Source organism: Cololabis saira, chromosome 3, assembly GCF_033807715.1.
Source record: "Cololabis saira isolate AMF1-May2022 chromosome 3, fColSai1.1, whole genome shotgun sequence".
Taxonomy (NCBI): domain Eukaryota; kingdom Metazoa; phylum Chordata; class Actinopteri; order Beloniformes; family Belonidae; genus Cololabis; species Cololabis saira.
In genome coordinates, this window is record NC_084589.1 from 34,837,011 (window position 1) to 34,849,046 (window position 12,036).

At 38.7% G+C, this 12,036-nt stretch overlaps 1 protein-coding gene across 1 annotated transcript in view; it reads left to right on the forward strand.

The window, feature by feature from the left end:
- The window catches only part of si:dkey-22o22.2 (neural-cadherin), a gene marked incomplete at its 5' end in the record, with an annotated part of 158,590 nt that overhangs the window by 98,977 nt on the left and 47,577 nt on the right, over nucleotides 1-12,036 (forward strand). The gene's annotated exons all lie outside the window — the stretch shown is intronic.

Here is a 12,036-nt window from a genome sequence, read left to right on the forward strand (position 1 = left end):
TGTAATAATCAATAGGCAAGGCAAGGCAAATTTATTTATAAAGCACATTTCACACGACGAGCATGGACTCAATGTGCTCAAATACATAAACAAACAAACAAACAAAATTGCAGGTTTACAATAACAGAAACAGACAAAAGGATGTCCTATAGTATCCATTATGTTTATATTCAAATTTCTTTTTGAGTATGGGGGATTTGATTTTGGCCAATACTTAAAAATAAAAAAATGTAGCCCTGCTTCTTGCTCAAAGAGAACTGGGATAAGCTCCATAAGGACCCTGGATGGATGGATGGATGGATGGGTTTATCAGTTATTTATCTAACTTTGCCACAAGTAATTATCAACCCGAAAAACACTGGACAGAGATTAGCCAAAACCTGCAATTTAACACTTTTTTTTTTTTTTTATACTTTTTATTTTGTCTTTTTCAAGTTACACAGAAAGGAAAGAGAAGGGAAAAAAATTATAATAATAAAAATAAAAAATGATAGTAACAATCATAACATAACTACCTGGGGGAGATGTAATATTTTGACATTCTTTTCTTTCCCTTCTTTAAGGGCATAGCTGGGATTTGACCTTAAATGTAGACCATTTTTGCCACTTTTGAGCAAAATCCCTTCCTCTAATTCTCAAACAAAAAGTCAATTTTTCCATGGCGTATATTTCTTCAACAATGTCGAGCCATTGTCTCAGTCCTGGGGGATCGCTTCTCATCCAGAGTCTTGTCAGGGCCTTCTTAGCAGCAACAGTCAATATTTTGAAGAGGTAGATGTCTCTCTTTTCAGGGACTTCAACAGGCATAAGTCCCAGATATACAGTCCTTGGATCTTTAGGTATTCTCAGATTTAGAATTTCCTCCATTGTTTGGACAACATTGTGCCAGAATAATTGTATTTTTGGCAATTTAACACTTTTAATATTATTACAAAACCTGTACTATTGATCGTTACATTTGACTTGCTGGGTGTTATTGAGTTAATGGTTTTCCTCGAAAATAGGTGTCTCAAAAGTGCCTTTTTTTCTCTCTTCTTCTTTTCCTGGCCAGTCCCCTTTGTGGTGGCTTTCACTTCTACAAAAGGGCTTTAATTATCCTAGTGTGCTTTTAAAAGTTGCTGATCAGGAAATGAAAGCTCCTCTGATCATTATAAGGAGCTCCGAAGCGACATCGCAGGGAAGCAGACGCGTTAAAAGAGAGGAATGTTTAAACCGAGTCGTCCTCCTGCAGCAGGGAGAGAGCTCTGCTTTCTTTGGCCCCCTTCTCCACGACTGTGCAGAGCAGCCTGAGGAGGCTAGAAACGCTCTCTTCCTTTTCATCACACTCTCCTCCCTTTTCCTCTCATTCATCCCCCCGTCTTTCCCTCCATCTCTGTGTCAGCACGTTTAGCTGAGCTTCCAAACATTTTCTGCCAAGCTAACAAGAAACCCGCCCTGAGTCTGTCTCACCTGACTCACCGCTACCAGCACACACAGATTTCTCGTAGACCTCTGGTGATTTTTTTTTTCCTCTTTTGATCCCTCCATCCTAATTTACTCTCTTTTCCTAAGCCGTTGGTAAGAATATGGAGGAGTTTACACCCTCCAGCTGCTCGATTTCATGGAGGTTAGTCAGTTTTCAAATAGTTGTGGGGTGTGAGAGTGTGTGCGTGTGTGTGTGTGTGTTTTAGTTGTGTTGCTATGCTACTTTTAGACCTTGCTTCTTTTTCTTTACTGAAAATGATGGTAATGATGATTGGAGGTTGTTCCACCCACAGATCCATCTGTCAGAGATGATTGAAGCGAGGGAGAAAATTACACCTGCTGTCGCTGCATCACAATGGACTCTCATCACCTCCGAAAAACAGACGTTTAATTACTGTGTTTAACCTGACAGAGGCTGTGTGATGCGCAGAGGGGAAAAAAGTGGGAGGATTGGAGTCAAATGGAGAACATAAAGTGTTGATTTTAGTCTTAATATGGGACTTGTTGACAACGCAGACTTTTCCCCCAGAGGATAGTGATATAACTTTTTAGAACAGCCTACCCTCTCCGTGGCTGTATGCCCATAACATTAGAGAGCTGAAAGATGTTTTCAGATTCTTTACTCAAATAAAAACACCAAGACAACAAAGTAAAACATTTTATCGGAGGTAAAACTCTTACTTGAAAGACCCTACACAAGTGAAAATGCGGCATTTGGAGAAAAACATGATTATAGTATCAACGTAGACATCAGATGGTGATTTGCAGGCACATCTGTCTTATCCGGAGTATTGTACGTTAACCTTGCACCCATTTTACCTCAAAACCATTATTACTTTTGAATGTTACGTCCTGACTTGCAAGGGGAAGTAAATTATCTTTACTGTCATTATACAGGACTGTCTCAGAAAATTAGAATATTGTTATAAAGTCCTTTTATTTTCTGTAATGCAAAAATGTCATACATTCTGGATTCATTACAAACCAACTGAAATATTGCAAGCCTTTTACTATTTTAATATTGCTGATCATGGCTTACAGCTTAAGAAAACTCAAATATCCTATCTCAATCTCAAAATTTGAATATTCTGGCAATCTTAATCTTAAACTGTAAACCATAATCAGCAATATTAAAATAATAAAAGGCTTGCAATATTTCAGTTGATTTGTAATTAATCCAGAATGTATGACATTTTTGTTTTTTTTAATTGCATTACAGAAAATAAAGAATTGTATCACAATATTCTAATTTTCTGAGACAGTCCTGTATGTAGTACAATGACATTCAACTTGGCTTTTTCTTTAGTGTATAAGCAATAAATAAATCTAATAAATGAATGTATGCAAGGAAGAAAGTAAACTTAGCAAAAGTTAGCCGTACAGTATCCAGTTTAAAGTGTCTGTAGCCAGTGAAAGTGTCCTCGGGGGCATATCGTTTGTATGTTGATGTGTCGGAGTATTTATGCACCCTGTTTACAGTTATGTGTGTAGTGTGGTGGAAGTTGGAGTCATGGAGGCCAACAAGGCTGTTGCTGAGCCTGTTGGTTCCTGCTCTGATTGTTTTGAACCGTTTGCCAGGTAGCGCGGGTCAAAGGAAGATGTCCAGTGCTGTCCTTGCTGATCCTGTCTGACTGGCTTCTTTTCAACCCGGGGGCATAGATGGAGTCCAGATGTGGGAGCCCCAGCGCAACAGTGCACTCATTGCAGAGCTTTCCTCCCTGCAGCAGTCCCGACATACTGTACCACACCGATGCACCATTTGTCAGGATGAAGTCCAGTGTACTCCCGTAGAAGTTAAGCAGCAGTTTTTGTGGGAAGTCCGTTTCAGCTCTCTCAGGAAGAAGGATCTTTGTTGTGCTTTCTTGACTAGCTGGGAGGTATTAGTGGACCATGTGAGAGTGAGGTGTTGTTTCTGGACCATTACACCTCCTGAAGCCAAAAATAAACTTGATGTAATTAGCAAAAAAAAGTTTTTTTCGTTTCTTTTTAATTAAAATCAGGAGTTCAGCTCGACATCAAGCAAATGGAAGGGAGGAAAAAAGCTGTTAGCTGCTGCCCAATTAAAATACAATTAAAATGTAATCAAAACATTGTTACCTGAAGTTTAGAATCAAAGTCTCACGCTGTCGTTTTCTTTTTTTTTTTTGACGAGTTTACGATAATGTTAAACTAATTTTAAATTTAAACAATAAAAACTATTTTGAAAAAATAAACAATACAAAAAAGTATTATTTAGAATGTGTGAAAGACAATATTAAAGATTTTTTATTTTATATCAGTATATAACCCTTTTAAAAAAGAAAAACCAGCTACTCCAAATCTTTGAATGTCGGAAAACCAGATAGATTAAAGGGGGAAGAAAATGTTAAAAAAAACAAAACTGTTCAGTTTTTGGAATTTTCTATCTCTAAAAAACAAAAACAATCACCATGTTAATTTTTTTAATAAATAAAGGGACATCTGAAATGTGACTCCAACCATGCGCTGATGCTCATGATGTCAGAACCTAGAAATCACAGATTTGATCATTTTCCTAAGATGCTGGTTAAAAAAAATATGTCACTTCAGAATATTTACCTATGTACCACTAAACCGATGGGCTCAGCGGTTCAGCATCTCACAAGAACTGTGTGAAGAATTAAAATAGTGTCATAATGTTGAGGTAGTATTGTTTTTTTTAATGCATTAATTCTTTTGAAAGTTCACTTAATAAGTCAAACTTCCCAAAACTGACAACTTATACAAATCACTGTTTGAAATGAGTCCTCCTCCTCTTCCTCCTTTGTTCTTCATCTCCTCTGCCGCGTTAATTGCACTGAGGAGGAACTGTTGTTTTAAATTTAGCAGCTTAATAAGGTCTGTTAATCATGAGTTAGAGGAAGAGAGATGCTGCAGAGGTGGAAGCTGCTGTGTTAAATCTCCATATCAATAAGCTGAAGTCATCTCGCCCTCATGTTAGAACAGTCTGCTCATCAGCTGACTTCCTTCTGTTTCCTTTCATATCCTATTTATGTCTTCTGTGATTATTGAAGACACTCTGCTTTTCTTCATTTTGTTTAAATCTTTATTTTTTTTGTCTGTTTTCTGGAGGTCTGTACATCAAACAGAGGACTAACCTCAGATGGGCATGCACATATCTGAGAACTGATCTCTGCTCATGGGCCTAACTTCTCTTGAGGGTCAAAGTATTGTCTTTGCATTTTTCATAATGTCATTGCCAAAGTTTTCACATGGTTGATCCAATCACTGGGCAGGTGGAGCTGTGACACTTTATCCCTTTAATGGGCATATAATACAAAATGTTGCACTTAATGTTTGTGACCTCCACATTCAGTATATATGAGCTTAGGAAATTTTAATGAGCAAGTTAGGTTCTAACATCCAATTATGAAACTTTCCACATAATATAATGCCACCGGCAGGACTTGGACTCGTGTAAGAGGTTACAAATTACTGTTCTGAGGGGAGGAGTAGCAAACAAAGCCGTGCTACTAGTTAAAGTAAAAGTGGTGCAGTGCAGGATAGCCGAAAGAGAAGAACAAAAAAAAACAAAGGACAAAGAAATCTAAACAAGAAAACTGAGCACAACAGGGTAGGAAAACAGACTGCAAGGGAAGGGATGAAAAACAGGACAGCGTATACTCTAAGGGGCTGACAAGATACCAATGTCAACAATCAAGGAAGGCAGCAAGAGGTGGAGGCGCAGTTTAGAGAGAAAAAAACACTAAACAGAGGCCAGACAAAGAAGAGAACAAGAAAATCAAAACTGGCCAGAAGAACAAAAAAAGCTAAAAAGCACATCAGTAAATCAACAAGAAAGAGGAAAGAGAGAGGTTAAGGTCTTTAAGTCATCTCTGCCAAGATGTCCACTGTAGCGGTAGATAGTTTTGATCTTATAAAGTCCAAAGTTACTTTGGGTGGTTTTTGTTGATGAGAGTCTGTCTAATAGTCAAACTTGAGGGATCTAAAGTTTGAAAAATGCAGTTGCCTCGAACAGGTTGTGTTAATTTGATTGGCGAGAGACACCCCTCAGAAATTGAGCCCAAGTGATCAAATTAATTTCAAATAAGAGAAGGCTCCTTTTCTGTTCTAATACATGCTGCCTTTTGTTTTCTTTAATGACAATTTTGTGTAAAAAATCAGCACAGAGGCAGTTGTTTAGGTTTTCATTGTGAAAAATTTTTTTTTGTCATTTTCCAACAAACTGAACCAGTATAGTGAATTGGCTCAATTTCAAGTAAATCACAATCATTTACTCAACTTGCCCAAATACAGGAAAAAAAAACAAGTGATGGATTTAGGCCCTATAACATCTGAAGCTTTCTTTCACACAACGGCAATGTCATAATGCAGGGGGAAGAAAGAAAGATATCATCATGAACCCGCTGATGTCGAACTTTGTTCATTCAAACCGACCAACTAAAGAGGTGGTATTGTAGAATTAGTTCAGAGGCAGAAGTGTTTATGGTTTTTAATACTTTTAATCCTTGTATTTAATCTGCATAGAGAGTAATCTGTTGGAATAATTGTCCCTTACACTCAGACACCTTTATTTGGCTCTGTGTTTACTTGGTGTGTCAGATTTGATCCACCTCTAGTTTTGCCTTCATACCTTGCAAATTCAAACAATCAGGTATGACGTTGAAGACTAAGTACTGATAGGTAACCAATGTTCCACCATGGTTTCCATTAGGTGGGGTCTGGGGTAAATATCTATGTAGCTGGAATTGTAACACGGCCAACCTCCTCCTTGTCCCTCGGGCATCGTGTCATCTTTACAGTGGCAGATCCGGTAAGAACTGACATGCACCACAGAGGTGGCAATGAACGAGAAAAGATGACTCATACTCGAAAGGGAGCAAATTGAGACAGGTGAACTGTGTCATTTCCTGAGCACAGAATACCCCCATCAGCACGATTCAACCACCCCCACCTAGCCATATTTTGGTACGCTGAAGTACCTTACCCAAGGCAGATGCTTCCCAAGTTCCCAATAGTCCTCTGTTCCTGATAATGGTGAGACGTGACATGTTTGAGGGCCCTTAAAACTGCCAAGAACAGAAACCCACCCTATGTTGATATTTCATAAGTAAATACTCCGAAACATCCTATACGTGACTTATGTAGACATGTGTGTGCAATATATACGTACATTTACAAAGTCAAAGTAAAACAGCCTCTAAAATCACAATCATCACATTAAAGTTATATATGTATGTATGTATTTATGTTTATCTTTGAAATTAATAATAATAATAATAATGAATGGATCTAAGTTAATAATCCCAGTTACTAGTTGAAACTAACGGGATGGTTTGTACTCCAGCTGCTGAATCAGTCCCAGCACCAGCCGCACCAGTTGAGAGCAATTTCTCGCCATATCTCCACAGGCATTAATCTGTGTGGGAGAAGACAGCAGACATTGTTCTGCTCAGAACGCTGCAGTGGCGTCTAATGAGATGATTTCTCATTAGCGGTGATTCCATGCGCTCCGCTGCCCCGGCCCGCTGCAGAGCTGCAGAGCTGCAGGGCTGCGTGACGCCGCTCTAACATGTCCCGACATGACTCCTCACCTGGAAACTAGACGGCTAATACTTAAGCATTATTCAAATTAAAATGCAATTTTAGCAGATTATGCAAAAACCCAATGAGAAAATAATAGAGGAGATTGTGAAAGGTTGTAAATAATAATAGGAATAAAATAAAAAGAAAATCAAATGTAGATACTCATTATTTAAAAAGTGGTTCATGTTGTATATCAGCATGCACTAACTGGTGGTGGCGATTTAGACAATCTGACTGTTTAGAAATGCAATTTTGTTATATTTCTGCCATTCTGAAGTTTGCTTGAATATTATCAAGAGTCACTGTGGTCATTTTGTTTGTTTATTTGTTTGTTTGCCAGTATGCTAAGTGGCTCGCTGGGGCACAATGCTGTCACTGTGAGAGTGACAGCAGAGTGGGTTTTGGTGTTTTCAAGTGGGAGACAGCGTTTGTCACTCAGGAAATGGCATTTTAACTCTGAAGGAAATGTCAGCCACATCTGGAGTTGTACAGAGGTCTTGTTTTTCTCGTTGAACTGAGCTTCGCTAACAGTTTCTCCTTCTTTGTATTGTTTGTGAAAACTTAGGCTATCAGCTTGTCCTTGGCCGAGGGGCTCAAATGATTTTTCGTTGACTGTACTTAGGGAAATTGTAGTGGTCACTTTCCAAAAGACATTCAATGTCAGATTGACATTTGCAGATACATTAACACTGAAACATTTTGCATGCACGGCAGCAACAAAGGACTGGTGCACTGTTCAGCTCACTCTCCAGTGGTGGATGCCACCTGTTCTTGCTTTGCTCTTTTTTTCACTAAGCCAACTACCTGTCCAATGACGGTAGTTGGGGGACTGAAGTCCTAGTCTCCCCACACCACCTTTTGAGCCGAAATTGAAATTTTGTTTGTTAGGTTTTTTTATGTTGAAGTTCCATGGCTTTTTAGGATTTATTTTCCTAATTCATCAACTTTCAGAGGTACATAGCAGTATGGACAGAAGACAGCTTTTGTACAGTGTCAGTTTCAGCTTCTGTCCTTGCTGAGACAGCTCATGGTGTCACTGCCTGCCCCTCCACCGTCCTTGGTAATGCTGCATAGTAGTGATGTGCTGATCAATACTGAAATATCGATACTGCCGATACCACATATGTATGCTCTAAAATCAATTCTCAAATGAAAATATTGATACTTTTGATACTTCAGTCATTTGTGGTAATGTATATCATTAACAGGAATACAGTGGAAGGTAACTAAACAATTCAGATTTTGTCTAAATGACACGCTGCTGGTAGGAACTACTTTTTAAATTTTTATAGTAGTTCTTATTTTTGTTTATTATTCTCTTATTTATTTGAATGGTTTTACTACTTTACTTAGGATCTTTTTTTAGTGATGGAAAAACCTTTTTAAAACACTGGTTTTTCTGTTGTTGTAATAGCTCGGCTATATTGTGAATCAGGCTGCTACCTCAGTATGCTTCTGACTTTAAAATAAGTAGCTAAATAAGTGACTCTGATGTCTTGCATTCTTAAGCTATCTAAAATATACCAATTTGTTTTGATTTACCGGGCACATTAAGTGTATTTGGACAATCTATCGAATCGATATCGCCGATACCAGCCTGAATTTTACTCAATATTGGATCGGAAAGGAAATGGGTGGTATCGAACATCACTACTTCCTAGGCAAGTGAGCACTAAAAGCTAAATGCCTTAATGATCAGCTGTAACGGTGGATGAGAAAGCTCACGATGGTAATTTTAAACTTCAAAATACTACTGTTGTTGTGTAACAGAATGTAGTTTTAAGATTTTCATGCAAGCATTTAGTTATTGTAACTTCTAACTAAGTTTGTGGTCAATTCATAAAGATATAACCTGTTTTCAAATGTCTAAAGCTTTTATTTGAAGATGTGAAGATCTACTAGCTGCTGTAATGTCCTCAACGACAGAATTTTTCCAATAGCAGAAAGTTTTTACTGCATCCTCACGGCCTTCAAAGTATGTTCTCCTGAGTCGAACTTGCCATGAATGAACTACCAAGTACACAAACCCAATCTTGCTGTACTTAGTATTTAGAAACAGCTTTGATTTTCTACTGCTCAGAAGACGTTCTGTTTGATCCTCAGAGATTCTCATAGGCTGTATTAGAATAACTAAACAAACCCCCCTGTCACTTTACCCATAGGTTGCGTGAAGAGTACCTACGCACTCTCTTTCCCCGTCTTACTGCTACATGTTGCAGATAAACAAATCGAGCAGGCCTGAAGGGCAGCTGGAACAGACTCAACTTAGTTCAGTCATCACAACTTAGCGATTTTAGCTTCACTGGCTTAGCTTATGCTAACCTATGTCAATAATTAATATTGATTTACATTATTGTTATCAGATCCTTCCAATCATCCGTATTTCAAGTGTTGGTACAAAAATAACATCCCAAACAGCATCCGTAAGTGCTGCCAGAACTGAAAGTAGTCTAGCTGAGCTCTGTTGGGACCTCTCATCACTTTGCTAGCTGCATGCAGGGGTTGCACCTGCTGCAGGATCCAAAGCAGAAGAGGAGCTGCGTCCGAGCGGGACCTCTTGTTTCAGATGTCCTTTCACTGGCGGCATCAGAAATGACCCCCTGCATTTAGGTGACAAACAGTTCTCATGTGTCTGATGTGGTACAAAAATGAAGAAAAGTCACCTTCTGTAGAGTTGCCTCAACCATTTTGGCTTAATCCCGATGAGCAGAGGGGTCGCCACAGTGGATCATAGTCTTCACATCAATTTGGCCTGATTTCACACCAGATGCCCTTCACCATTCACGCTCACACACACCTATGGGCTATTCAGAATTGTTAATCAGCCAAGACGTACATGTTTTTGGACTGTGGGAGGAAGCCGGAGTACCCGGAGAGAACCCGGAGTGTGTGTGTGTCATTGTGAAAGAGCATGGAGCTTTTAAGATCCTTGTCCTTCAGGACAACACTCTTCCAATCTTTCCAGATAAGGATTGTATCTTTCACGGTTCACCGATGCCAACACATTTTAGAGTAAGAGATATGACCTGGATCGACCTATATGAGTAATACAAGCACATGTACACACATTCATACTCTCTTTCTCTAAGTCTCTCTCTGTGTGTCTCTGTCTCTCTCTCTCTCTCTCTCTCTCTCTCTCTCTCTCTCTCTCTCTCTCTCTCTCTCTCTCTCTCTCTCTCTCTCTCTCTCTCTCTCTCTCTCTCTCTCTCTCTCTCTTCTCTCTCTCTCTAAGGACAGGTTTATGTACTGCCAAGAAAATAACATGCATCTTAAAAGCTCTTTTGCTGGTTCATGCCTAGTGCAAGACATCGTGCAGGGACACGAACACACACACACACACACACACACACACACACACACACACACACACACACACACAGATCCATATTCATCCTTTCAAAATAAAATGAAAAAAGAAAGGAAAAATAAATCAAGTGAAGAAAAGTATCAACAAAGAAGAAACTGAAGCCTTTTTAGGCATGTTGCATAAGTACTGCGTTTTTTCTTCAAGTGTGTCATTTCCAAAGAAGGAAATGAAAGAGTTTAACTGCTCCTCTGGCCGTTAAAACGCTGCTTTCTATGAAATGTAGTTGTGTATTAGAGAGTGTCATTTTTCTGGTGAGCGTTATTGTTTATGGGTCTGGAGGCTGTTGGAGCAGTTGCAAAGATGAACAACCTCACTGTCGACACCAGCAGCTGTGTGATGACATGATGTCCACATGAACTCATACAGTTCTCTTTGGGTTGATCATTAGCATTATATTATATTGGCATTTGTACTTGAGAGATTATGTCTTGAAGCTTAAAAAGGAATATGTAGATATTAGAAGAGCTGAGCCATTCAGTGGCATTCACAGAGACATCATTTATTCTCTCTAAACTGTCCACTATTTACTCACCAGGAACTTTAGTAAGGTACGGCTGGTATACCTAACTCACCACTTTATTAGGTGTACCAGCTGTACTTGAGAAAGTGGCTGGCGAGTGTATGTTCATCCGAAGTGAAGCTCTTGTATTGAGCAACGTCACTAACTACAGAAACTACAACTTCATTGCAACCACCTGACTAGGGGTGGGTATTGGGAAGGACCTCACGATACGATACGCATCACGATACTTGAGCCACGATACGATACACATTGCGATATCCCGATTATGCGATATCCCGATTATTATATTCTACATAGTTCACCGAAAAATTTAAAAATGCATTACACATCTTAAAATCCAAGTTGTATGTACATCAGATGATAGTGATGGATCTTAAAATCCGAGTTGCACGTTCATTAGATTATAGTGACAATTCATGGGACAAACTGAGTCAAAACAATGTTTATATTATAACTACACAAGCTAAAGTTACAACATATTTGTATGTATATGTTTTTCATATTATTTACATCATATGAAATTAACATAAAATTTAGTATGAGGTTGCTTTAATTATGTGGCAAATGATAATAAACACAAGAAAGATGGGTACTAAAACCAAGGACAGGCACAGTGATCAGTCAGTATATATATAAATCCATAAATAAATAAACCTCTGTCCATTATTTTTCATTTTTTAAGGACAGGCAATTGTGTTATATAAAAAATAAATTATAAAATGAAATAAAACGTGAAATAAAACCGGAGCTCAGTGCAGGGCCCTCCCAGGGTTGGTAGAGAGTGGCAATGCCCAGGACTGTCACTTAGGTAGGAGCACTGGGTGATATAATGGGAAAAAGATCGGGGATTAAAAAAATAAATAAATAAAAAGAAAAAAAATCGATATTCAAATTTTGAATATCGATATTGAATCGGCTGGAAAAGTATCGCGATATATTGCCATATCGATATTTTTGCCCACCCCTACACCTGACCCAAACTCCTTACTCCAGTCTCAGTTATGCTGGAGCCTTTTTGCTGCTTGTACGGACTTTGTCACATTGCTTTAAGAGCCTGTTTGATTACTCATACAGTAAGAACCAGCATAATGGAGCACAACGGAGAAAATCTGCCATT